This window comes from Papio anubis, chromosome 6 (assembly GCF_008728515.1).
Source record: "Papio anubis isolate 15944 chromosome 6, Panubis1.0, whole genome shotgun sequence".
In the NCBI taxonomy this organism is placed as follows: Eukaryota; Metazoa; Chordata; class Mammalia; order Primates; family Cercopithecidae; genus Papio; species Papio anubis.
This window is the reverse complement of record NC_044981.1, coordinates 153,567,200-153,594,502: the sequence shown is the minus strand read 5'-3', so window position 1 is coordinate 153,594,502 and position 27,303 is coordinate 153,567,200. Positions and strand designations below refer to the sequence as shown.

The 27,303-nt window shown below is 43.0% G+C and overlaps 1 long non-coding RNA gene across 1 annotated transcript; it reads left to right on the top strand.

Moving 5' to 3' along the window:
* Window positions 1-829: 829 nt before the first annotated feature.
* Window positions 830-17,105, top strand: LOC108585634. Its single transcript, XR_004184453.1, has 2 exons — window positions 830-2,155; window positions 17,007-17,105. It is a non-coding gene; the product is annotated as an uncharacterized LOC108585634 (long non-coding RNA).
* The last annotated feature ends 10,198 nt before the right edge of the window (window positions 17,106-27,303 follow it).

The following is a 27,303-nucleotide window of genomic DNA, read 5'->3' as shown; positions in this document are numbered from 1 at the left end:
AAAGGAGGCAATCAGAGGTGCATTTATCTCAGTGAGCAGAGGGGTGACTTGGAATAGAATGGGAGGCAGGTTGGCCCTAAGTAGTTCCCAGCTTGACTTTTCCCTTTAGCTTAGTGATTTGGGGGCCCCAAGATTTATTTTTCTTTCCCAAGGTTTAGAGTGCAGTGCTCAGGTGTACACAGTGCTGCACATGTAAAATACACAGCCCAGCCTGTCCTCACGTGTCAGGGGCTTTCTGCAGTTTTGCTGTGTATTATGAAGAACGTGCCTGAGTATTTCCATTTCTCCCTAGCAGATTTTCCACTGCCTGACTTGGAAATGCATGTGCTCCCATGGTCACGTGGTCGCCTTGGATGAACACAGTGACTTTGTGAGCAGTCTGCTGATGCTGACACTCCTGCTGCAGCCTTCTGAGCAGTCAGGGGAGCATGAACAAGATATGCTTCTTTTGTGGAAAAAATTTCTAAAAGCACATGCTTCCTCGGTACTTAGTCATTCTTCCTTTGCGTCCATGTAGGTGCTTATTTCAAGGTATTTTGCAGAAATTTGTTTACATTCCTGTCTCCCCGTCTCCCCTCCTAGGTTCTGAGCTCTTCAGAAACAGGTACTGTGTCTTGGTTCTCTTTACATTTCCAGCACCCAGCTCTGCGCTTCACAGATAATGAGCATCATGGTGCGATATAATAAAAAATATATATTTAGTCTTTCTCTCTGGTTGCTGGCTCAGAGCTCTTAAACCCTCCGAATTTCCTGAGTGGTAGGAATGTCTTTTGTCTGCTAGTGCGTGGACTCAAGGGGTGGGGTAGTGGGGGTTATAGCTTCAGGGTGGGGGCTGATCACCAGAAAAACCAATCACATACTTAGAGGGTTAGAATGTTCAGCTCTACACTTCACCGCCCCCATGGAGGGGAGAGGCGCCGGAGTTGAGTTCAATCACCAGTGGTCAATGATTCCATCAATCATGTCTATGTAATGAGGTTTTGATTGACACTGTGGGGCTAAGGGAACCCTGGGCAGGGGTGTACCCCATCACTCCCCTGATACTATGCCCCCTGAGTTTCTTCCATTTGGCTATTCCAGAGTTTATCCTTTATAATAAACCGGATATTGTAATTAAAGTGCTTTCCTGAGTTCTGTGAATCGTCCTAGCAAATTACCAACCCTGAAGTGGAGTCATGGGAGCCCCCAAATGTGTCTCCAAGTTGGACAGAAGTGTAGGTAGCCTGGGGACCGGGGACTTGTGACTGGCGTCTGAAGTGAGGGCAGTCTTGTGGTACTGAGCCCTTAAGCTGTGGGGCCGGCACTGCTTCCGGGTACTTAGTGTCAGAATTGAATTGAATTGTTTAACACCCAGTTGGTATGAGAGAATTGGTTGGTGTTGGGACACTATATTTGTTGTGGAAAAACACTACCACGTATATACTAGACTAATAATTAAGGCAAAGTGTAAAGCCCGAATTGGCTCTAACTGCAGACTTTACTCCAATTTTGTTAAATATTAAGAATTCTATGGCAGTTTAACATTCCTTCTGTTGAAAGATAGGGTCCATGTCCCTTCCCTTGGATATTAACAAGTTTATAACTGTTTTAACCAAGAGTGTGTAGTGGAAGTGACACCATTTACCTTCATGGGTGACAACTGGCTGGGGCCAGTGTTGCAGGTGGTAAAATAATTTACCAAAACAATAATGAGTTAAAGAGGCAAGTTTATTAGAGAGAAAGCACATTGCAAGGAAGCAAAGGGCAGCACAGCAGAGAAGGGGCTGTCTGCCATGCAACAGGGGCTGGAGGGAAGTTTTATAGGGTCGTGCTGGAGGGGTTATGTGCAGACAGGATCATGGTGATGGGGCCATTTGCAGAGTGAGGTATTTGAAAACAGTTGTTTTTGGTTAGCTGTCTCTTAGAACAATTGTTTTCCTTCACCAAAGGCCTCTTCTTCATTGTTGCTAACTTATCAGCCTCCATAAGACTAGGTCATAAAAGGTCATGCAACTTCCATCTGGTTCTTAGAATTCTTGCTCTGAGGATCCCTTTTGGAATCCCGTGGCCATACTGTGAGACCCTCCAGCTACCAGGCAGAGCCACATGTAGGTGTTCTGGTCAAGCATCTCAGCTGAGACAGCCCATCAAGTCATCCCTGCCAGGTGCCAGCCAGGTGAGCACAGAAGCTTCCAGATGTTTCCAGTCCCCAGATGTTTGAGACACCCCAACCATTCAACTTCCCAGCTGAGGCCCTAGAATCCTGAGGCAGAGACATGCCAACCAAATTCCTGGCCCACAAAATTTATGAGCATTATCTCCTGACGGTTGTTTTATACCAGTGTACTTGCGGTAGCTTTTCTTTTTTTCTTTTTCTTTTTCTTTTAAGTTCTGGGCTACATGTGCAGAACATGCAGATTTGTTACATAGGTATACATGTGCCATGGTGGTTTGCTGCACCTATCAACCTGTCATCTATGTTTTAAGCCCCATATGCATTAGGTGTTTGTCCTAATGCTCTCCCTTCCCTTGCCCCCCAACCCCCTGACAGGTCCCGGTGTGTGATGTTCCCCTCCCTGTGTCTCTGTGTTCTCATTGTTTAACTCCCACTTATGAGTGAGAACATGCAGTGTTTGGTTTTCTGTTCCTGTGTTAGTTTGCTGAGAATGGGGTAGCTTTTCACAGGAATAGTAACCAGAACACATGTCCTCAACATTGTGTAATGACCAGCTGTTTAAAACTCATTTTCTTTACTTTAAGTTATTCTATTTAAGGGCCATTATATTGCAAATGTATATAAAAATTAGACCCTCAGAATTCTGTTAATTGTTAATTATTGAAAGAAGGGGTTTTTTTAATGCAATAAATTATGGTTTTACAGGATGCATGGAAATATTTTTCATGCATGGCAATTATCTTACTACATTAATATTTCTACACAGCTCTGATTACTCCCTTAGATAAATTCCTAGAGATGGATCTGCTGGGTCAAGTAGCATGCACGTTTCAGAGATCACTGATTCACATGACCAGGTTATCAAAACCCACTTCTCACTCAACGCCCTTCCTCTTCCAGGCTTGGGGACTGCACTGGGGTGGGGATTTGGGCTGCTCTTTCCTGCTTCCTCCTCCCCCTCACTCTGCTGCTTCCAGGTCCTTCAGAGCAGGGTTTAGGGAGGGGTGGAAAAAATAGGAAAGGGACAAAAGTCTTTTTACCTGGCATGGTCCTCTCTTGGGGTCTCATGTCCTCCAAATGTTAGACATGAATACACTAGGTCTCTTGTGGAACACTTGGGAAAGTCTTTGGGATGTCTTTGGGATGCCTCCCTCAACATGGGTGCCTCAAAGGGAACATTTGCTTCTATTGTCCCTGGTCCCCAACTCTAGCCGATGCTAGAGAACCCCACAGGCTTTTGCTGCCAGTCTGTCACCCTCTAGGGAGTCATCTTCAGGCAGGGTGTCAGCAAAGGTGGCACAAGCCTGGCTTCCTTCCACGGAGTCCACTTGGCCACAGGCCACTCACGCATCCCTATCATACCAAATAAGGTGGAGGTGGGAGCAAGAGCAAGTGCTTCTTCTCTTTGTGGTGCCATCTCTAGCCAGTTCCTTTTTTTTCTACTCAACTGATAGAGAATCTGAATCAGCAATTCACTCTTTAAGCAAATGTTCAGAAAATGAGTGCCTGTCTCTCTTTGCCAATACTCCCAAACTCTATGATTCATCTGGATCCGGGCCTGGAGAGCATTTTCTCCTAGATCAGAAACTCCCTATCTAATTCCTCCAGTTTTCATATCTTGGGCTCATAGAGACCGGAGTGAGAGTGGGCATGGGGCTGGGGAGCGGAGGCTGAGCATTGTGGGGCTGGGCTGGAGTGTGGAATTGATCATAGGATGGAGAGCCAGGCAGGGCCTCTGTGCTTTGCCTCTTTGCTTTATGGCTAATAATCAAACAACAGAAGTTTTGTCTGAGATTCTCTTACAGTGATGGGTTTAATAATTATAGAATATTCTCTATGATGGATAAAATGTAGCCACTCAAAATCCAAGGGCAACTTAATGGGAAATATGTATTGATGTGCACATATTGATATATATGTAATGATGTGTTGCTAAAGGAGCAATGTATGTGCCCAAACCACATAATTCCCCATTTATAAAGCACATAGTACATATTTATAGATGCATAGAAAAAAATTATTAGAACATCCACCAAACCATTTTCTCAGAAGGATAGAATTATTGGTGATTTCTTCTCTGTGCTTTTTGGGGTTTTCAAATTTCTATGATGAGTACGTTACTCTGATAAACTTAAAAATTGTTTCTGAAATATAAAACTAAATGTTAAACCTCCCCTTCATGCACACTCTCCTACAAATGTTCTTTCTCTTTATTCCCTTTTGAGTTTTCAATATCAAGGGAGCTGTTCTCCTTCAAAGCAAGTGAAGGAGCAGAAATAAAATCCACATGTGCTGCTGCTAAATTCTCCACAGTCAGCAAGAGCACACATGTCCAAGGCCCAGGGCAGCAGAGGCCAGTGGAGTTCAGACAAGGCAGTCACAGCAGCAAGGGTTTCCGGAAGAGTCCCTGGAGTGGTGGCTTGCATCCTAGGTTGTGCATTGGAACCACCTGGCATACTTTAAAAACTACTCATGCCTGAGGCAGCAGGATTTTAAAAACCAGAATGATTCTAGTGTGCAGCCAAGGTTAGGAACCCCTGCCAGAGAGTGGGAGCCTCACCTAATTTCCAGGCACCTTCTCCGGGAATTTCCTGTGTGTTCTCTTACGTGAATTGTCTGAAAGCATTTGATTACAAATGCAGTCTCCAAAATTATAACTCAAAGTAGGGGGCAAGAAGAAAGGGTTTTAGGCCATATGCTGGATTGAATAGTGTCCCCCAAAAGATTTATATTCACCTGGAACCTTAGAATATGACCCTGTTTGGAAATAGGGTCTTTGCAGATATCACAAAGTGAAGACAAGATCATACTGGAACCAATTAAGGTAAACCCCAAAACGAATGACTGGTGCCCTCATAAGAAGAGGGAGATTTGAAGGCACACAGACACACACAGTAGGAAGAAGGCCATGTGAAGATGGAGGCAGGAATCCATCTGCAGTGATGCAGCTACAAGCCAAGGAATGATCAGAACTGCCAGCCCCATCAGAAACTAGAAGGGAGGCATGGAATGGATTCTCTCAGAGCCTCCGAAAGGATCAACCCTGTTGACATCTTGATTTTATTACAGCAGCCCTGGGAAACTAACTGTTAGTTTCAGAACTGTTTCAGAAGTCTGACCCCAGAAGCAGTGAAACAGTGCTCTGCAACAGGTAACGCACTCATCAGCACAGCTCTTTACTGGACCTCCAAGGACTCTCTCTTGCATGCCCACTTTTCTTTGTGTGCACAGAAAAAAAAAATGCATCTTACACCATCCATGTCAATTCTTTTTCAATTATGTGTACGTAGGACCTATTTGGTTTGCAAGGTGGAAAAAAACCCCACTATACATTTTGTTCAATTGCTTTTCCTAGCTCAGTCAGGAGACCTTTCTTATTAGAGTCACTCACCTTATAACTAACAAGAATTGCCAGCTTTCGAAAAGCAGTTACTTCTAAGTAAAACAAGCACTTCTCTGAAAGAGTCTGATAAAGCTGTGCCTGCTGTAAATAAGACATTCTATGAGTAGGAGTTTGCTATTTCTGCTTCAATCTTGGAAAATTTCTTTCATCGACACTATCTTTAATAGAGAAAGGAAGATGATGAGGCCTTATGTGGTCATTTACTTTATTCTCCAGCTTTCCAGTGGGCAGCACCAACTATGTAAATTAAGTTGCATTCAACTGAATGATTAATTATCTCATGCCCTAGATCTATAACAGGGGCTGGAAATGCAAAGTGACCACTGCCCTCAGGAAAACCGTAGGGGTGGTAGACAAGTAACAACACATTAGCTAGAGCACAGAGCAGAAGCTCAAAGCAGAAGAAATATATTGGAGCTACACGGACCATGGAATGACTTTCCTATTAGATGGTGAGTTGAACATGAATGTTTATCTGCTCCATCCTGAAAAATGCACTACGGTGAGAGAAGAGCAATAAAAATAAATATATATAAACCCAAAAGGACTGAGAGTACTGAGGAAGACACCACAATGAATGAAAACCACCATCGGATTTGGTAGGATGGAAACCAGAGGAAGTAGAGGAACGGAGAAATCTGACTACAAAGTGCCTGCAGAGGCGATATCGATCAGAGAAACCAGCTCCACCAAAAGGGAGGGTGGAGGACTGGAGGCACATAAGCTATCGGAGGTCATGATGGGCATAAAGTGAAAAACGAGAGGTTTTGGTTGAAATTCTGTTTTAAGTAGAAATTAGATCCCAGGTTGTTCACCATCCGGAGCAGCTAGGAGGCCACTCCTCCCTACCCAAGTAGGAGACTTACTCTTGGAGCCGAGGACCCAGAGGGACTCCACAGCACGGAGTGGGGCGAAGTGCCGTACTGAGGGCACCTGACCTGCTGAACTGGGAGACTCCTGGCCCTCTTTGCCCCCCATTCCAAGGGTGCAGATGGGACAGCCAGGTGGAAGGGGGTCCCTGGAGAAACTCCAGCCAGGTGCCCACTGAGGTGGAGCCTGGGGAAGTTCAGGACGTTTGCAGCCGGGAGGAGCCTGGCCCCTCCTCTTCCTGGGTGGAACCTGGGATTCAAGCAGCTGGAAGGAAGCCTGGCCCCTCCTCTTCCTGGGTAGAACCTGGGATTCAAGCAGCTGGAGGGAAGCGCTCTAGCAGAGGGACTCTGGCCTTGTGAGGGTCCCTGTTTCCCCCTTTTCTTCCTTTTTACCCAATAAAACCCTGTCTTACTCACCATTTACATTGCGAGCCTGAATTTTTGTGGCCGTGGGGCTGCGAACCCAGAAAATCTGAGGTCATAGTTAATTTAGAAAGTTTATTTTGCCAAGGTTGAGGAGGCACCTGTGACAGAGCCTCAGGAAATATTTACGACATGTGCCCAAGGTGGTCAGGGCACAGCCTGGTTTTATACATTTAGGGAGACAAGAGACATCAATCAATATATGTAAGAAGTACCTTGGATCTTAAATGTACTTAAAGCAATGGCAGGAAGACTGGGAGTGGGGAAGGAGCTTCCAGGTGAGAGATAGGTGATCCACAAATGGTTACATTCTTTTGAGCCTTCCCAAAGGAGGCAAATCAGCTATGCATCTATCTCAGTGAGTAGAGGAGTGACTCTGAATAGAATGGGCGCCAGGTTTGCCCCAAGCAGTTCCCGCTTGAGTTTTCTTTAGTGATTTTGGGAGCCCAGGGTATTTTCCTTTCACAGGACAAAGAACCCTGTTTTTAGCTGAACTTAGGAAAAGTCCTGCAACATTTTTGGCATGCAACGTGGGGGCTCCAGAAGCCTCAAGTGAAATGGGGACTCAAAATCTCTCCCTCTTGTTCCCAAGCCTTTTCATCCTCGGACCCTTGGACTTCTGAGGGTGGGGGAAACCATGCGCTCAACCCCCATCACTCCAGGGCCGTTTCATAGCCTTTTCCTTCCCTTTTCAGGACAGATCAGAGAGCAGCAGTTCCCCACCGCTCTCCCCTCCATGCTGGGGCTGAAACGCATGGCCCAAGGCTCCAGGGGCGGCTGGCTGCCATTTTCCCCTAAGATTCATTGGAGTCTCCTTTTCTGGCCAAGAGATTCATCTCCATCAGACAGTCACTAAACTTTTCTCCCTGGTAGAGGAACTACTTGCTTAAGAATAAGAGGTTCTTCCCCAGGCATTTTTAAGCCTTTTCTTTCCCCTTCTCTACCCCATCAGCAAGTTAACTTTTAAAAAGATTTTTTTTTTTCTCTTAGAAGATATTGTACTAGGCTAGTACCCCCCAACTATCACTGTATTCTCTGCAAAGTTTTGGTGGTGAAATCAAGCCTCCATCTTGTTTTACATCCTGAGGGCATGGCTGGTAACCTCTTAGCAAGACTTTGTTTAGCAGTCCTGCCAGAGGCGATGAGCCCTCTCGTGTTCCATATCTGCATGTTTTCCTAGCCCTATTGGAACAGGAATTAAAAGAAATTAAAGAGTGTGTAAGCAGAAACTCAGTTGTATGTAAGAAAACCAATTCCCCCTGAGAACGAGAAAGAGCTGGAGTCCTTTAAAAATTAACTGCCTGTTTTTCTGTAGCTGGTGAGCCTTATCTTTCCTCCTTTCCCAGGCATTGTGAAGACCCTGTTTCCCTAGCTGTGCAGCTGCAAGGTCACTAGACAGATAAACTCAAGTCACAAAACGTGTTTTTCCTTGAAAAGTAAGAAATGATGTAATGCATGTCTCAATTGATTGAATAATTGCCTTTGTTTCTCACTTCTGGAGTATGCTTCCTCCTGCACAGATCTCCCCTCACCCACAAAATGCTTAAAAGGTAACTTCACTCTTCGTTCAGGGCCAGTCCTTTGGATGTTAATCCGACTGGGCTGGTGCACCTAAATAATAAATATCTTCCTGAACCCCATTGGTCTCTCTGATTCCTTAAAAATCCCGTAACACTGTCTCTTAAAGGGCCCCACGCAGCAACTGGGGTTTCTTCTGCCTGTCTGTGTGTATACTGTTTGTGATGTCTGTAAAAAGAGCTCTAATTAATTTGACCTAAAGAAATATGAGCGCTTGGATCTAATATTTTTTAAAGGGAAGATAAAATCTGTGATACCTCTCAGTTCACGAGACTTTAATCTTTAAGAAATAAGACAGCCCTAAAGACTATTGGTAAAATGCAGGTCAGATGCAAGGTTTGCTAAGTGTTTTAAGCTTACAAACTGCTTTTGGAGTTTTGAGAACTATTTGACTTGCCAGCTTCACAATTGGTAGGGCCTGGGACATATGGAACTAACCGCACCCTTAATTAAGAAGGCAAACCTTGGCTGCAGTTAGCACGCAATTAAAGCAACTTAACAAGTTTTACCTTAAAGTTAAAAATTGCTAGGAGTTAATTGAAACTACTAGAAATAGATATACATGCAAGGTGTGTGAGAACAGTAAACTGTGATTTTTAGTAAAAGGTTGTAAGTAGGCATGGAAATGTGAACTTTTGCCTAGAGTTAAAGGATTGTTTTGAGGGGAAAAGCTGAAGGTTCAAAGAAGTGGTGGAAGAATTGTGGAACTTAAATCTTGAAAAGGAGGTTCTCTGTGTGAACATATTGACTAACTTCAAAAAAGTGTATTATGTGTTTTTTCTGTAAATTGAGCATTGAAATAAAAGCATAAAAAGGTTTTCCTAAGGCAGTAATCTGCTCCTTGGCAAAATTTTTAAAGAGCTGTGAAAGGTTTTTGCCTCTTTAAAATTTCTGAGTCATGCTTTTGGCAAAATAAATAACTTATGGTAATTTGGGATTCTATTTCATAGTATCAAGTGATTTAAACCTCAAACATTTAACAGCCTTCCCAAAATCAAACTTCAGTTTCAAAATTGTCTTTCCTGGCACCTGACTTTTCAGATGTTTCAGAGGGCCCCTGAAGTGTCCAAAAAAGAGTAGTAAATAAGATTATTTGACATGTTTAGGTACATAGGATTGCCAAAATGACGTTCAATCTTCTTTAGGTTATATTTTGTGTGAATAATGCTGAGAGACAGGACTAGCTAGATTTCCTAGGCTGACTAAGCATTCCTAAGCCTAGCTGGGGAAGGTGACCACACCCACTTTTAAACACGGAGGTGGGGCTTGTAACTCAGCTCACACCCAACCAATCAGGTAGTAAAGAGAGCTCACTAAAATACCAATTAGGCTAAAAGCAGCAGGTAAAGAAATAGTCAATCATCTATCACCTGAGAGCACAGGGGGAGGGACAATGATCGGGATATAAACCCAGGCATTGGAGCCAGATCGGGCAACCCACTTTGGGTCCCCTCCCTTTGTATGGGAGCTCTGTTTTCACTCTATTAAATCTTGCAACTGCACACTCTTCTGGTCCGTGTTTGTTCCAGCTTGAGCTGAGCTTTCGCTCGCCATCCACCACTGCTGATCACCGCCGTTGCAGACCTGCTGCTGACTTCCACCCCTCTGGATCTGGCAGGGTGTCTGCTGTGCTTCTGATGCAGTGAGGTGGCCATTGCTGCTCCCAATCAGGCTAGAGACTCGCCATTGTTCCTGCATGGCTAAGTGCCCGGCTTCGTCCTAACTGAGCTGAACACTAGTTGCTGGGTTCCACGGTTCTCTTCCGTGACCCATGGCTTCTAATAGAGCTATAACACTCACTGCATGGCCCAAGGTTCCATTCCTTGGAATCCGTGAGGCCAAGAACCCCAGGTCAGAGAGCAAGAGGCTTGCCACCATCTTGGGAGCTCTGGGAGCAAAGACCCGCCGGTAACAATGCTAATGTATGTTCCAAAATTGTATGAAATTTCTAAAATTCAATGTCTAAGTATATGCTACCAATCATAATTAAGGTTGTTAAGTTATTGTAAACCACAGAGATAACCACACTTCTTTGTCAATTGTGTTTCTAACTGTAACTATCCTGGACATTTTGATATTCACAGACAATTGTTGTCTTGTTTTAATCCTTTTTAAAGATGGTTTATGTTAAAATACCAAAATTGTTAGAAATAGACAATTGGTGCTGCAAAGAAAAGTCAGCATGGAGACGAAAGACCTCTCAGCAAGGCAATCTACTCTCTGTGGAAAGGGGGCTCAATTGCAGATAGAACAATGGTGAGAGCACACCTGAACAAAGGAAAAGCAGACGTATTTATCACTTACACATTTGGGTCGTCCTTACTGCTGTGTCCAGCATCCATTGGCTGGCGCTGGACCTCACACTCTTAAACTGATACTCAATTTGCTAATAGCCTAAGACTTTCCTAAATAGGTAATGCAGGGAAGAACAAAGAAGGAGAGGAAGTTGCTTACAAAAGGTTTAAGGAAGCAATAACATTTCCAAATAAGCAGGGGGCATAAGCTATGAGCTAAGACTTGCCTGGGCCTGTCCAGACATGCCTGAGTAAGCCAAAGCAACTAACTGGGCTAAAGTGTAAGAACTAATAGTTGATAGGAGGCTTTAGAGTAAGGAACTATTATTCCCAGTGTCTATTATTTTATTTTTAAACCAAGAGGAGCTTTGAAGAGGAACTTTTCTACTTTCTACGGTTTATAATGAACTGTAGAAATTTAACAGGTGCTCTCAAATACAGGCTTCTGATAACTTTAGAGATTGTAACATTGGAATAAAGGAAAATGTACAGGACTCATGAAGAGCAGAAATGTTCACGAATATCAAGCAAAACAAGAGTTAACTAAATGAACTGAACTCAGAAAGCTGAAGCAACCTTTTGTCTTTTGCTTGGAATATTGCTGATCCTTGTTTTGTTTTCAAAGTCAAGGAAACTTATTTTAAACTATTTACCAGCTATACAAAACAATTTCCTTCTTTATATCCTTATTCTATAAGCTTTTTTTTCCTGTTTTTAATTTTTAAAATATTCTTTACTTTGTAAACTTGTTTGTTAAAAATGAAAACCCAGGCCGGGCATGGTGGCTTGTGCCTGTAATCCCAGCACTTTGGAAGGCCGAGGCGGGCAGATCACCTAAGGTCAGGAGTTCGAGACCAGCCTGACCAACATGGAGAAACCCCGTCTCTACTAAAAATACAAAATTAGCCGGGTGTGATGTCGCATGCCTGTAATCCCAGCTACTTGGGAGGCTGAGAAAGGAGAATCACTTCAACCGGGGAGGCAGAGGTTGCAGTGAGCCGAGATTGGGCCATTGCACTCCAGCCTGGGCAACAAGAGCAAAACTCCATCTCAAAAAAACAGTAAATAAGTAAAACAAATAAATGAAAACCCAAACACACATATTAGCCAAGGCCTAATCATCAAGGTCAGGATCATCAATATCACTGTCTTCCACCTCCACATCTTGTCCCACTGGAGGTCTTCAGGGGCACTAACACATGTGGAGCTGTCATCTTCTATGTGATAATGATGCCTTCTTCTGGAATACTTCCTGAAGGTCCTGCCTGAGGCTGCTTTTCAGTTAACTGTATATATGTATTTGTACATAGGAATACACTCTAAAATAATGATTAAAAGTGTAGTATATGAGTTTCAACTCGACTGAATTTAAAAATATATGTAGTACAGTAAATACGTAAGCCAGTAACATTGTCATTTATTATCATTATAGGTATTATGTACTGTATGTAATTGTATGTGCTGTGCTTTTATATGACTATTAATGCAGTAGATTTGTTTACATAGTCATTCCTGCAGGCACATGAGTAATACACTGTGCTATGATGTTATGATGACTAGGACATCACTAGGCAATAGGAACTTTTCAACTTCATTATAATTTTATGGGACCACCATCGTATATGTGGTCTGTCATTGACTGAAACGTCGTTGTATAGTGCATGACTGGTCAACAACCTTGGAGAGAGAAAGCATCCCCAAACCAAGAAGAGTTTTCTATTAAAGAGGAATGTTGGGAGAATAATATAAAAACTCATGGACATTAAAAATATGATAGTAGAAACAGAAACAAAAAATAAACTGACTGATGATTTAACTTTATGAAAAATGGCAGTCAGAAGAGTTCTATCTTTTTTTGGAGAATTTGTGAAGAATTTGTGCTAGTAGTATAAAGTTAAGCTTAAATAAAAAGTCAGTATCTATGGGAAAACAAAAATGTTGTACAAGAAAGAAAATGGAATTATATTATTTGGTTTGGCAGCGAATAACAATTATATGATCAAAATAGCAGAAACACTGCGCATTGACCGAAAATGATTGTTATCACGAGTTGGAAGGTGGGAAAGTGGCAGTAGGACATAAAATAAAACTGTCAAATCCTTATAATAGGAAGTCAGTAATTAATGTATCAAGTTGATAAATTTGATGTTAAATCAAGTTAAGCCTACAGCTGCCTCCTTACATATTTTAAGTTCAACCTAAAGGTTTCTTTGTACATCATGAACTATAACATAACCTAAAAGGAGTTTGATACAGACCGTAGCCAACTCTTGTATCAATTGCTGAGTTTTGGGTAATCAGAGGTGGCCAAGTGTTCAAACCATGTTCAAATAAGGCAAACACCCAACTATAACCAATCCAGGTGTTTCTGAACCTCACTTCCGTTTTCTGTACATCACTTTTCATTTTCTGTCCATACATCTTCTTCCACCACATAGCTTCACTGGAGTCTCTGAGCCTACTCTGGCTTAACGGGCTGCTCAATTTGTGGATTATTCTTTGCTCAATTAAACTCTTAAAATTAATTCGGCTAAGGTTTTTCTTTTAACAAATGGTGTGAGAAGTAAGATCTGAAGTAGAGCTTCTAACAACCCCCCTGAGCACTGAGTGACCAAGCGAGGTACCCACCGGGCCCATTATGTCCATTGCTCTCTCAGAGCAGCTGGAAATTGTGGTAAATTCCCTCTTGAATTCCAAAGCTCTATGGATTTGTATTTTGGGCTCTCCAAGTTTCTTTGAGCAAATTTCTGAACCAAACTGGGTTTGGAAGTCCCAACAGAAACTGGACTGGGTCCAGGATTGAATTGGATCTGATAATTAACTGGCTTGAATCCAGTTAGATGCCTCTTATGGAGGACTGAATGGCAATATTGCAGGGGCTGTAGCTGTAAAATTTGGCTTTTGGAAATTCACAGGGATTTTTGTGTTCTACCCATTTTGTTTTATTTTTCTTGCACACTCAGGTAGGAAAAAAATCTTTGGCTAAGTTGACCAGGGAAACTGAGAGCCAAAGGCAATATTTGAGGTGAAAATGGGATCCTTAATTTCTGAAGAACTGAGTTCTTCTGGCTTATACATGTGTAAGTATTAGGCCCTGGAAGCAGCAAAGCCTTGCAGAAAAGGTGAAATCTTACTAAAGATGAGTTACAGTGGAATGTTCCAAATGAACAACACTGCAGCAGAAGCTTCTAAAAAGATTTTCATATTTTTATTTAAAGACTGTATAAAAGACAAATAAAAAGCTTAAGCAACTAATTGATAAGAAAAATTAAATATGCTAGCCTTTTGTCTTAGTTACTGTCCCATCCCAAAGGTAGAAAGAATGCTATCCTAGATAAAGTGCTTATAAAAGGTAGGCCCTCATGTAAAATAGATCTGCCTTTTTTTCAGATCTATCTATGCTGAGTCCAGGCATAAAAAATGCTTTCATGATGGCCCTATTCCTTAATGGGCTCCACCCATTACCCTGAACTCAGTAGTTTTAGCTAAGAAACAGTAGCAAAGTTAAAAAGAACACCATATTGAACGAAAATACACCTTTCTGGAATTTAATTGGCTATCTTGAAACTCTTTTGTAAAAGAAATTTACATCTATAAAGGAGATCTTGATTTTTAAGGATGTCTGCCCATGTGCATTAGAAACTTTACCATTCTTTTAAATTTACATGTTAAGTCATACTTTTGTTTAAGGTGCTTTTCTGGCCATCTTTTCTTAAGTGAACTTTTATTTGAGCAGGTTTGTTTCCCTTATTTGAGGAAATGATGATACAATACTTAGGCCTAAAATCTTAGCTCTGTGCTTATGAAATATAAATATTTTTTGTTCCACCTAAGAGTTTTACCTTTAGAAATGCAAATTTGTTGCCTTGTTAACAATTGCTTTGGGCAATGAAGCAGGTAACTGGAAGATTGATAGACTGAATGGGGAAGAAAAAAAAACTATTTAAGGCCAGGTGTGGTGACTCATGCCTGTAATCCCAGCACTTTAGGAGGCCAAGGCGGGCAGATCACCTGAGGTCAGGAGCTCGAGACCAGCCTGGTCAACATGGAGAAACCCTGTCCCTACTTAAAGTACAGATATTAGCCAGGCATGGTAGTGGGCGCCTGTAATCCCAACTTCTCGGGAGGCTGAGGCTGGAGCATTGCTTGAACCCGGGAGGTGGAGGTTGCAGTGAGCTGAGATTGTGCCGTTGCCCTCTAGCCTGGACGATAAGAATGAAACTCTGTCTCAAAAAAAAAAAAAAAAAAAAAAAAAAAAAGGAAAGAAAAACTATTTAAAAGCCAGCAAATGAAAGTCCTTTATGAGAGCTAGGTATAAGAGCTATTTCTATGTGTTTATATGTCTATTTGTGTTACGTGTATGTGATAATATTTGGTAAATAAAAGCTAGTTTTTGATTGTTAGCAAAACAGACATGGCTTCAAGATTATCATTTAAATATAATTAGATAGTTGCTTGATTTGACTGTGAGCTTATGCCTTTAGTTTAGAGTCTCTGGATTCAGGGGTCTGGACAGGTGGCCATGATGAGGTCTGGAGACAAGTTCTTAGTGCTTAGACTGTCAGCTACAAGCCAGAATCAAGCCCAATATTACCCCTTCTTCCTCTGCTTTCCCTGTTGTGTCTCCCGGCTATTTTAGAAGGGGTCGGACCCTCCAGGTACAGTCTTCACAGCTCTGTCTTCTGTCCTGATTGACTCAGACAGGCTTCACTGTCCTCCTGGGTGGCAGGTGGCTACTTGGGACCCGGAATGACTTGAGGAAGACATTAGGAAGGCTACCTGTGTCATAGTTTTAAGATTCTTCTTAGTAATTTAAAGTCTTAGAGTCATGTTATGTTAAAGTAGGTAACAGTCATAAAATGTTGAGTCATCTGTAAGTTAAGATACTGAAGTATGCATTGTTACACATGAGTTTAAGTCTATATACCTTGATGTGTTATTTTTATATAGTATAGAAAAGCTAAATATATTTAGATTTGTTAACAAATGATCATTTGAAGAGCTATTTTCTAAAAAATTACAAAATAATTATCTACAAATACTGATATAAAACTGTTCAAAATTACTTTCTAGGCTTTTCACTAGAAATTAAGGTTACTAAGAGTTGAAAACTACTAGATATAAGAGAAACAATTCTGTATACAGAGTGTATAAACAAAAGCAGGGTACACATTTGATGAAGAAAATTATAAAGGTATGCGTGTTAAAAAATTTTTGTTTGGTTTGAAGTTACTTAAAGGTTTCAAATTGAAGGAGTATAAAAATAGATGAAACAAGATGAATGTAGAAAGTTGGCAAGACATGGAATCAACTCAAATGCCCATCATTAATAGACTGAATAAAGAAAATGTGGTACATATACACCATAGAATACTATGCAGTCATAAAAAGAAATGAGATCATGTCCTTTGCAGGGACATGGATGGGGCTGAAGCCATTATCCTCAGCAAACTAACACAGGAACAGAAAACCAAATGCTGCATGTTCTCCCTTAGAAGTGGGAGCTGAACAGTGAGAACACATGGATACAGGGAGGAAAACCACACACACTGGGGCCTGTCACGGGGACAGGGAGAGGGAGAGCATCAGGATAAATAGCTAATGCATGCACGTCTTAATACCTAGGTGATGGGTTTATAGGTGCAGCAAACCACCATGGCACGTGTTTACCTATGTAACAAACCTGCATATCCTGTACATGTATCCCAGAAAATAAAATAAAATAAAATTTTAAAAATAAATAAGTTAATAAATTTTAAAAAAGGAAGTTGGGGAATAAATGTAAAATGAAAGGTTTATGGAAACCTTGTGTGGTTAAAAGATGACAGATTCTCCACAAGGAGTAGATGGAAATTAAAAACAATAAAAGAAAAATAGAAAAATAAAATAGAAAAAAAAAGATGACCGATTTGATAAATTAATGAGGATTATTAAAATCAATTTTAGGATGGATAATACACAAATCCAAAAGTAAAATGTGGTTTTCTCTTTTGAACAAAAATTTTGTGTAGTATTAATAAGGCACTAAAATATTTCTCTTCATCCTTTTAGTAAACTGCAAAAATTTAAAGAAAAAAAAAAGGAGAGAAGAAAAGAGAGATTCTGTCTCATGCTGTCTTAGGTCTTTTGATTGTTTGGAAAACTGAGTCTCCTTTATCAAAGAGTACAGGTTTTTGTTTTTAAAAATCTGTTAATTTTCACTTTGGTTAAATGAATGACTTGTTTTATAGTGATTTGTGATCCTATTTTGTTCAAGTGTTTTAAACCTTTGACATATTTTATAGGCTTCCTGAAACGTAATTTCAGCTTCAAAATCAAGTCTTTTTTGACTTCTAACTTTGGGATGCTCCAGAGGACCCCAAAACATCCAAAAGAGAGGTAAATAGGATTATTTGACAGGTTAAGTTACATGAAGCATTGTCAAATAAAAAATGCTGTTTAACCTTCTTCAGGTTAAATTTTAATGAATGTTGTTAATATATTTTCCAAAATTATATGGGATTTCTAGAATTCTAACATGTCTGTGTATATATTAGCAATTATAATTACGGTTATTATGTTGAGTTATTGTAATCCACATAAATAAACAAATTTCCTTGTCAATTGTGTCTTTAACTGTGACTATTTAAAGTCATTTCCACAGTTAATTGCAGTTTCTGGAAACCTCACAAGTACACAAAATCCTAGAATATGGTGTCTTTATGGAGGTTTATGAAAGGATGAAAAGGAGCCTGAGAAACACTCTTGAATACAGGTTTCTGATAGCTTTAGAATCATATCATTTGGACTGGGTAAGAATCCCTGTAACTTTAGTGGAGACTGGCTGGTTTATCTAAATCAGCCAGTACTGAAATTGTTTAGATATACAATTTGAGTGAACTCTATGGTCTAAGTAAAATTACCTATGATAACACATCAGTTTTCAGTGCTATGCACCTAAATTGGAGAAACAGCTGGTGTTCAAGAGGACGTAAGTCCAATGTTGAGCATGGACTCATGGAGAACCAGGACGGCTGCCTTGTTCTTCCTGAGTCCTTAAAGCTTTTGTTGTTAAAAGTTATCCAAACTAAATATATTTTGGTGTAGTGACTTCTAAATTGCTAAAATAGTTTATGACCAATGTTTGGTTTGCCAAATCCATATCCCTGGGAAGACAATCAAAACTTTAGGTACATTCTGCTATCTGATGGGCCATTTAAATATTTATAGATGGATTTTATTCAATGGTCGTTTTCTTTTCTTTTTTTTTTTTTAATTTGAGATGGGGTCACACTCTGTCACCCAGGTTGGAGTGCAGTGATACGATCTTGGCTCACTGCAACCTCTGCCTTCCAGGCTCAAGTGATCCTCCCACCTCAGTCTCATGAGTAGCTGAGACCACAGGCATGTACCACTGTGCCTGGCTAATTTTTTGTATTTTTGGTAGAGATGATGTTTTGTCATGTTGCCCAGACTGGTCTTGAACTCCTGAGCTCAGATGATCCACCTGTCTTGGCCTCCCAAAGTGCTGGGATTACAGGTGTGAGTCACCGCGCCTGGCCAATTGTCATTTTCAGTGCATGTTTTCTGGTTGTGTAAAAACTTCCCCATGCAAGAGAGCAGTTGTAACAGTAATAGTGCTCACTTTACAAAAGTATATATATTTTCACCAGGTAAAAAAAATACGTAGTCTACTCACTGAGGAAAATCAACCTCTTCATGATCTATTGACTGGGGAAAATCAACCTCTTCACAATCTAGAACCTGAAGATTGGATCTTCTGAGAACAACAGAGAAAGACTGTTCTTGCCATCCACACTGCAGCAAAACTTCAGGACCTTGAACCGAAGTTTTGGGTTCATAATCTCACAACTTGGAAGGGTCCCTCTACATTCTTGGAACTGTACACCTATTGGAAACCTTAAGATAAAGCTAAACAGGGAAGTTTTTTCCCAGAAGAAGGCATCTTTGATGTGGACAGCTTTTTCCCAAGATCACAGATCAAGATTTCTCTACTATTATGAGATTCTTTCAATTTTTTTCCTTGTTTATGCCTCTGTGAACAGTAGAAGTGAAAAGGAGGTTTGTTTGGTGAATTCATGGGGTTTACTTTTACTTGCGAAAGATTTTGCAGCCAGCCTTATACATGATTAATCTTATATTTTGATATATGGAAGATGAAGGTCCAATGTGGGTGAGAAATTTCTGTGGTACATACTCATCATCAGTCAGAAACAAAACATTGATGCACTAGTCTTACCTACATCATGGGTTAAAGAGAACATTGCCAGGAGGCCTTCACTCTTCTAAAGAGCATCATTTGTTAAGTCCTTTTTTTCCATGGTTTGGAGTAAATGAAGCAATGGTTAGAAATTTATCCCTCATGATAGGTTCTATAGCAGATTCTACTGTCAAGGCTATGGTTACAAAACAGACTTTAAATTCTTTTGTGAACATTATGATAAACAACAGAATTGCTCTAGATGACTTACTGGCTGAATAAAGAAGTGTCTGTGTTGTGGGAATCAAGGGACAGGAGAGACCAATGGGACAGGAGGCCCTTGACCATTAACTGGCAGCTGCCAATACGCCTGCAGTCCACAGATCCAATAGAGGCCAGAGGGTGCCTGCCAGGTATTTGGAGCTTCAAGTTGGTACCAAGAGTGGTTTAAAGAGGGGAAACGGGAGAATGAACCTGGGTGGGGTGATTTGAAATCATTCTTTCTGCCCCACCACAAAGTCTTTCCTAGCATTTCACTGTAATGTTATTGTCCTAGGCAGGTTAACTCTCCTACCGGATCTGTAAAGGCTTTTCCCTAGTGAACAATGCAGGACTTACCCATAACAGAGGTTTTTAGGAGCCAAATACTCAGGCTCCTGAACAGAGGTTCAGGGGAAGAGACAGTCAGAGTGAAGTTATCTTCGGGCATCAGCTCTCTTGCCTCCCATGGCCATTGGTCCCCCATAGTGGTTCCCCCGCAAACATAGCATGAGGAGATGTGTAAGCTGCTGGCTATGTTTTCAGCCAGTTGGGTGAACGGGTTTCTGGCTAAGGGAAAGGGTTTAGGCAACTCCTGGTGGATATGCTCATAGAATGACTCAAAAACTCGAAATTGTTGGGTTGAATGCTTAATCTGTTTTTTTGTTTTTTTGTTTTTGTTTTTTGATAATATATAAATAGACTCCTAGGTCTGTTTCCTGACTGCTGATCTGTAATGTCATGGGGTAACCTGTAGTCCATATGGTCCGATCTGGCTTTAAGATGGTGAAATTTAAAGGATTGCAAGTTTTCATCTTACAATTTGGTTTTACCAGCATTGTGGTAAGAGTTACTACCCCCTGTGGTGTTCTTGAACTTTCCACAGGGTCTGTGGACCATGTTGTGCAGTCCTGACAGTCTTTTTCTGGGGAGTAGGGGAAGCAAAGAGGGGCTCCCTATTGAGTGGTTCCTTTCCTTGGAGCACATATATATTTGTGACAGTTACTATAGTATCTCTCCCATGATAGGCTACCACAGGAGACTACAGGATAGGGACCTATGTATGTTGCTTGGCAGGCATCAAAATATAAGGAAATGACCTCCCCCTGGGAGGGAGGTACCTTGGTTTGGTTCAGAAGTCTTCCTTCTTTTGGCCTAACATAAACTTTAAACCAGGCTTCAGAAGGTGAGGACTTACGGTCATAACATATACAAGGCTGGCCATTTTCTGGGTCACAGGTTGAGTAGGTTGTCTAGTTGTGTGTACAAGTTCCCCAGGGGGTCCCCGTACACTCATAATAAGTGTGGTACAACAGGGTTCTGGTTGTGGTGCTCCCTGACCCCATAGTATGAGTGCGGGGGGGCATCCTTCTATGGGTGCCTCTCCCAACACGGATAAGGGAAGTATTATAGTTAGGAGAAAAAGAAGTATGTATTGTTGACATACTTGCATGTTCCACTCTAGCTTCGGCTGTGCATAGACTAGTCTGCTTCTGGGGTGACTGAAGCAGGGCTGTTGCCTACTCAAGCTTCAGCCATGCATAGACAAGTCAGCTTCCAGAGTGACCAGAGCAGAGCTGTCATCATCCCTAATGGCAACTCCATTGTAGGATCAGCCAGCTTGGATGGTCTGGGTCCTGTTGGCTGGTCCACTTGCTTTGGATTGCTGGTTTTAGCCGACTGTGGTGGATCCAAGGCACAATTCCTGTAACTTTAATAGCAGTGGGAGTGGACAAGATCACAGTATGGGGGCCCTCTCATATGGGTCCCAGAGTGGTTGGATTCCATTTCTCGACCCAAACAGAGTCCCCGGGTTTAAAGGGGCATGCTGGGTCTGTCAGGCTTATGGGTATTCTCTCCTGTATCCAGCCATGGACACCTTGCATGCCTATCCCTAAGGCCTGCATTTGCCTTCTCAAGGTCAATTCCCCTTCCCCTAGTTCACGGACATCACCCTTAATTTGACCTATGATTGGGGGTGGCCGGCCGAACAAAATCTCATGGGGTGAACACTCAGTTTGTTTGGTGGGGATGCACCTGACTCACAGGACCATGGGCAGGACATGATCCCATCTCAGATGAGTTTCCTGGCAATATTTCTTTAGTAGCTGTTTGAGTGTCTGGTTCATGTGCACCACTTTTCCTGAGCTCTGTGGCCAGTAGGCTGTGTGTAATTTCCACTTTATTTTTAACAGCCATGTTAGTTCCTGAACTATTTTGGCTACAAATGCTGGTATATTGTCTGAACCTAGAGTCGGGGCAGTCCAAATCTGGGGATAATGTCTCTTAACAATCACCTCTCGTGCTTTCTGTTTGGGTGGGGAAAGCCTCGACCCATGGCGAAAAGGTGCGGATGAGTACTAGCATGTACTGATAGCCTCTGCTCGGGGCAGCTTGGTGAAGTCCATAAGTAGGTTTTCACAGGGTGTGGCTCCCATTTCCTGAATCCCTGGGGGCCAAGTAGGCCCTCGTCATGGGTTGTTCTGGGCACAAGTTAGACATTGTTCACAAACAGCTCAGGTGATGGCTGTGAGCTGTGGTACATAGAAATGGTGTCCCAGTAGCACTTCTAGTGCTGTTTTCCCCATATGATTTCTTTGATGGAATTGTTTTACAAATTTGGGGGCCACCATTTCAGGGATGGCTAGTTTCCCACTGGAGAATCTCCACCATCCTCCCTCAGTGTATTTTCCAGATTCTCGACCAAACCAGGCCTTTGCATTTGGAGAGTAACTCAGGACCTCCCGGAGGGGAGGCTTTGGGAGGAGGGGCATAGCTAGGGCTTCTTCCCTAAGATGCGGAGTGGTCATAGCTGCCGTTTTGCTTCCCTGTCTGCCTTTTTGTTTCCTTTGGGCTGGCCTCCAGTGTTCCTGCCCTTTGGTTCCCCCTGCAGTGTGTCACAGCTACCTCCTTCGGGGCCCATACAGCATCTAAGAGTTGTAGAATTTCCTCTTTATACTTTATTTCTTTACCCCCAGCAGTTAAGAGTTCTCTCTCCTTATGTATAGCTCCATGAACATGCAACGTGGCGAAGGCATATTTGGAATCAGTATAAACATTAACCCTTTTGCCCCTCGCCAGCAAACAGGCCCTCATCAGGGCTATTAGTTCTGCCTTCTGGGCTGATGTTCCAGTGGGCAGAGGCTGGGCCTCCACCACTGAGTCCAATGTTACCACCACATACCCAGTCCAGCAGACCCCTTCCAGTATGAAACTGCTTCCATCTGTGAAGTATTCAACATGTGGATCTCTAAGGGGGTGGTCCGTGAGATCTCCCAGGCTCGAGAATACCTCATCTACTGTTTCCACACAGTTATGAAGAGGGGCTCCCAGTTCGATTGGGAGGAAGGTGACTGGGTTAAGGGTGTTTACTGTTTCTAAAGTTATGTGGGGATTTTCACATAGGAGCCCCTGGTACTGAGTCATCCTTGGATTCAATAACCAATGGTGCCCTCTCTGATCCATTAAAGTTAGAATCAAGTGCAGTACCCGAATAGTCAGTTGTTGCCCTAAAGTCAATTTGTCAGCTTCCTGTGTCAGTATGGTGGTGGCAGCTAGTGTCCTAAGGCAAGGAGGCTACCCTAGCACCACAGACTCCAGTTGTTTGGATAAATATGGCATCGGGCAATGCAATGATTCTATGACTTGAGTCAGGACTCCTATAGCCGTTCCCTTTCATTCATGGACATATAGAAAGAAAGGCTTAGTTATATCTGGCAGTCCTAAGGCCGGGGCCTGAGTTAGGGCGTCTTTGATTTGTTTAAATGCCCTTTCTTGATCAGCCTCCCAGAGGAGGGTCTCCCTTTCCCCACCTTTTGTGGCTTCATATAAGGGCTTGGCCATAAGTGAGAAATTTGGGATCCAGATACGGCAGGATCCCAAAGAACTCTCTTATCTGGTGCCGGAGTTGGAATTGGGAGTGCACAAACAGTCTGTTTTTGTTCAATGCCTAGCTGGCATTCCCCTTGGGTCATTATGAAGCCCAAATATTTGACATTCTGTTGGCAAATTTGAGCTTTTCTCTTGGGCACCTTATATCCGGCCTTCTATAGGAGATGGAGGAGGCCTTGGGTTCCTCCGTAGCAATCCTTGTGGGTTGGGGCCATCAGAAGGAGGTCATCCACATATTGTGGTCGGCAGCCAGTGCCTCTCCGAAGATTGTGGGAGAGTTTTTTAATCCTTGTGGGAGTCTAGTCCAGGTGAGCTGTTGTTCCTTTGTGCCTGTGACTGGATCCTCCCACTGAAATGCAAAAATGGGCTGACTTATTGGTGGCAGGTGAAGGCAGAAGAAAGCATCTTTTAAATCCAGACAAGTAAACCCGGTGGCATTAGCTGGAATGAGTCCCATCAATGTGTATGGGTTTGGTACCATTGGGTGGATGGTTACAGTAGCCTGCAAGTCTTGCACTGGTCTGTATTCATTCATTCAGTCCTGCACTGGTCTGTAACCTGCACCAGTTACAGCATGCAAGTCCTGCACCAGTCTATATTCATTACTCCCTGGTTTTCGTACCAGCAAAAGTGGAGTGTTCCAGGATGATTGTTATCGGGCTAAGATTCCATGTTCCAAGAGCCACTTCAAATGTCCTTGAATGCCCTGTATGGCTTCTTGGGGTAGTGGGTATTGATGAACCTGACTGGTGTTGCTCCCAATTTTAGCTCTACTGTCACTGGCACCTCATTTACAGCCAGCCCAGGTGAGTTATCTTAGGCCCATACTTCAGGAATCTTACAAAGCAGCCCATCCAGTTCATCCAGTCCCAGTTCTGGTAACCCCTTGATGTACAGTCTCCATTCTTCAGCCTGTGGGATGGTAAGAATTAACACCATGGCCCTTGGGTAAGTCAGACTTTAAGTCATATCTCCTTGTGGACCAAAAGCAATCTGTGCTTGCAGTTTTTGGAGCAGGTCTCTTCCCAGCAAGGGAACTGGGCAACTTGGGAGTTATAGGAATTCATGTTGGACTTCTCTTCCCTCTATGACACACCTCCTAGGCTGGCAAAATGGCCTCTTCTCTGGGACCCCTGTGGCTCCAACAGTAGTTGCATGATGTTTGGATGGTGGCCCTATGGGCTGTGTCACTACTGAGTGTTCAGCCCTGTGTCTACCATAAAGTCTATCAGTTGCCCCCCTACTTCCAGTGTGACCATGGGCTCCTGGGGGCCTAAGGAGATGGAGCCCAGTCTTGCCTAGTCTTTATACCCTTCAGTCCCTGCCAGCCCGAGAAGGTCAGCATCTGGCTCCTTTGGGGTATGGTAGCCCTTGGCTGGCAGTCTTCTAGTTTTATAGCCTCTGTCATTTCCCTCATCGTCCTCCAGACATTCATTCTTCCAGTGTCCCTTCTTCTTACATTGTGTACATTGGTCGCTATCCAGTCTTGGCCAATTTTCAGGTCTTTGTCCCGTTTGGCCCCTTCCTTGTCTGTGTTCGTGTCCACGTCCTCTCGTGATACTCGTTCCTCTTTCTGTGAGTGCTGCCACCAGTAGATCAGCTTTCTTCCTGAGTCTCCGATCAGCTTCCCTTTTTGCCTCCTGGTCACAGTTAACATACACCTTAGTGACCACTTCCAAAAGCTGGGTGACATTCATGCCTGTGAAACCTTCTAGCTTTTGTAGTTTCTGCCTGATGTCCCCCTGGGTTTGTCCTACAAACACCATGTTCACCATGCACTGATTCTCAGTAGCCTCAGGATCAAATGGAGTGTAGAGCCAGAACACCTCAGAGTCTCTCATAAAACTGGCTAGGGCTTTCATCGGTGCCCTGAAGCACTTCTGAGATTTTTCCCATATTGACTACCTTCTTTCCACCCTCCCTTAGTCCTTGCAGGAGTGCCTCTCAGTACCTCTGCTGGTTGCAACATTTGGGTCCCAGCTGCTGGGAATTGGCCCTGAGCGTATGCCTGGACATTAAGTGTGCCTTCTGGTGCATTGTTTTCTAGCCAGTGGAGGGCTGCTTGGGTCACCCTTTGGTGTTCTTCGTTATTAAACAGTGTCAGGAGGAGCTGTTTGCAATCTGGCCAAGTTGAATTATGTGTCTGAAAAATGGACTGCATTAGATCTATGAAGGCCTGGGGCTTCTTCATGTGTGAGGGAGTATGGTGTTTCCACTTTAGGAGATCAGTGGTTGAAAAAGGCTGGTAGATGAAGGTCTGTTGCCCCCCTTGGATATGGCCATGTTGATCATAATAGAGGGGTCCCTGAGTTTCTCAGAGAGACATCTGCAAAGCCTGGCTGCAGCCAGACTGGAGCCAGCTTGCTTGATCAGCCTGAATTTCCTGCTTGACCTCCTGGGGCAGTGGTTCTGATTTTTCCATTTGGGGTGAAGCCTGGAGCTCATCATCATCTGAACCTGACTCCTCAGGGGCCAGCCTCAGTAAGGGGGGTAGACTGGGGTATAGGGAGGAGGGATTTCTATTTCCTCAGGTGGTACCTGCAAAATCAGTTTTTCCTGTCTTTCCTGTGGCTTTCCCTTTGTCCCCATAGCTTCTGGCAAAGCTGATTTTTCTTTCATTTTAGGTTTGGCTCGAGCCACAGGCATTTTGTAATTAGCTACCAGGCAGGGCTGTAGCCATGCAGGTCAGGTTTGGACTATATTCAGCCATGTGTCAATATAAGGAAATTGGTCTGGATGCCCTGACTGTCCTCCGACCCTGGTCACCACCTGATGTACATGGCCAATTGTTCCCCTATCTGTTGTTCCTTTGGCCAGCCATCTGACATGAAAAGAGAGCCATTCTATTTCACAAAGGGAGAGTGAACTTAACTTCTGGGGGGTCAACATGATCCCATAATCCCCTGTATAACTTTTCTTAAAGTTCTTTAACATACATTCTAATGGGGTGAGATTTGACAACTTTCCTCCCATTTCCTCCCAGTTACAGTGCAACTCACTCTCATTTACTTTCACTTCAGATCAATTAGACCACCTCCCTCGCAGGAGTATTTCAGATATCACTTAGCATTGGAGGGTTCATATAAACCCCAAATCTGGACCCCACAATCACTAAATTGTGGGGAACCTCCATACACTGTATGCAGTTCACCACTAGTCCCAGTCAGTCCCACACTTGCTTGGGATGTATGGTCTCACACTAGGAGACTTGCAGTCACACAAACTCCACTCCACTCATTCACATGCATTCACACACTCTCCCACTCCCAGTTCCTCTTCTCAGGTTGGGGCATAGGTTTCAACTGACTTAGCAAGCTACTCTCATGTTCTGGGTTGGACTACTAGGTATGCCCTGGGAGTTGATCAGACTCCCTTCCATCCTTATGGGATGGGTCCTGCCTTGAGCCCCAAACCTTACTGCAGTCCTGCAGCATGCTGTTCCTGGAATTGTCCTGTAGCCCCTTAGGTTCCGTTGTGCTGTCAGGAAGGGGCACTGGGTCACAGGAGAGCCCATCTCTCACCTGGGTTTTAGTTCCCCCGATGGTGTGCCTGAGGTCATGTGTCTCCCCCTGGCTTGGGGCCCCAGACCCACAGGCAAAGGAGACAGCAAACCTGTTACCTCCAATCCTGGACGAGCCCCCAGAAATGTTACATGAATCAAGGGACAGGAGAGACCAATGGGTGGGACAGGAGGATTTTATTAGGTGCTCACCGGCCCAGCAGATTAACATCCAAAGGCTGAGCCCTGAACAAAGACAGGGCTTGACTTTTATACATGCATCTGAGAGGGGATCAGCCAGTTTGATGGCATGAAACCTGTAGGGCGGGCAAACAAGTTTACAGAAGCAGAACAAAGGCAGTTTGTCGAACAGTGACAGGTTTTGTAACTCAAGCATATCTTGTGACCTTACCATGCTCCACAGAAGGGGAAAAACAGGAACTTCCAAAACTTCCAAAAATAATTATAAGAACAGAACAAGGAAAAATGGTGAGGGAGAAGAATCTGAAGAGGGAGGCTGAAAAAGGAAAACTCGTGTTTTTTGTTTTTTGTTTTTTTTTTCTATATCTTCTGCTTCATTTGTGCAGCTGCTGTCACTTCTTATTGCTCATGGAGAAATACATCATATTGGGTATTATAGAGATTCCATTGTAGGGGATTAACGAAGAGACTGCTTAGTTAAAGTGAGTAGATTCTTTATCTAGCTTATTCTTTGACCTATTAGATTTTAGTT